The sequence below is a fragment of the Pyxicephalus adspersus genome, chromosome 12 (genome assembly GCF_032062135.1).
Source record: "Pyxicephalus adspersus chromosome 12, UCB_Pads_2.0, whole genome shotgun sequence".
Taxonomy (NCBI): domain Eukaryota; kingdom Metazoa; phylum Chordata; class Amphibia; order Anura; family Pyxicephalidae; genus Pyxicephalus; species Pyxicephalus adspersus.
The window spans coordinates 19,157,418-19,158,904 of NC_092869.1; positions in this window are offsets into that span (position 1 = coordinate 19,157,418).

The following is a 1,487-nucleotide window of genomic DNA, read 5'->3' on the forward strand; positions in this document are numbered from 1 at the left end:
CCCCGCTAATTGAGCTGCCCCTAGACATCTGGGCGGATCAACAATCTACAGTAGACACTGTGGATTCACGGGGGAGAGAATGCCAAACACCCACCGTAGAAACCCTCGGCGATAGGTAATGGCTACTGGGTGTCCTGGAACCAGGACTCCGGGTCCCCCGCTTGCTAGGGAGGGCCGGCACAGAAGGAGGGGAGGAAGCAGAATAAGGGTGGGGATAGGGAAAGGATTACTAGATGGGGTATACTTGGAAATTAACTGGGAGTGTCAAGGGGTGTGTATAAATGTGTGTGGCATGAATCTCAGAGGAATGAATAGTTTTAAACAGCATACTGGTATGACAATAGGATACATAAATGAAACATATTTATACAATGTGAAAAATGTCATAGAAATACAAATCATCAATTTCTGTAAAACATGATGTCTACAAGGATCGTAAGCAATTGTTGATGTTCCCAAACATAAAGAGGCTAATTATAAAGGTTACAACAATATTAACTTTTATATACTGTGGGACCACCCATAACAATGGGGGGGGGGGACAAAATGTAGCAGTGAACAGACAGCAGGCATATAAATACTGTTTAGAGCAGGCTTCGGCCTGACTGTTTAACAGAAATAAACCCAAAAAAAAAAAAAAATGGCTCGGCTGAGCAACTATATACATTCACTTTGGTAGTCCCTCTCTGACCAACACCAAAGTACAGCGGTTTCCAGGAAACAATACGCGGCAGTCTTTATGGAAAAAAACAAGGAGACATGCTCCACTCACATGAAATGCTTGGTTGCACATGGCAGGGCTCTATTCCCTCACAGTTCTGGGAACCCACTGAGCAGCCTCCAGATTCTTGCTGTCTTGCCAAATAGTACACCTGTGCACCTTAGACACAGGTGAAAACCTGGACGTAAATCCATGGCCCCAAAAAACAGATCCTTCTTTTTTTCTTTGGTCCGGCTCCAGAACCCTTAAACGGACTTTCACAAAGCCCTTTAAAAAAATGCCTTAGTCTGGGTGCTACATACATCCCATCCAACACCTCTGACAGGCACTACAAGACACTGTCACAATACGTAAGACAAAGGTAAAGATAAAGAAAAAACTTTTCATAGGCTATAAATGCATTCTTCTATATGAAAAAAGAGTCCTGTTTACTTGATTCCAGATACATATATGGGACATAAATTTATAAGTGATATGTACAATAAAGATGATGAAATATCCTAATTTTGTACCATATGATTTAAATCAAGGCAAAAATGGAAATAGCAAATCATCAATGTAGAGAGGTATACCTACTAGAATATCAAGGATAATTCAGAAGGGAAAGAAATTTACTATGGAAGAAAGGGTTTAAAACTCAATGGGCCTAATTTATTAATGAAATCCGCGCTCTCTGGTCGCGCGTACTTTCGCGCCGTTATATCGAGCCGGTTTACCGCGGGCTGGAGTCATATGCGCTCGTTCATTCGCATCTCACTGCCAAGCC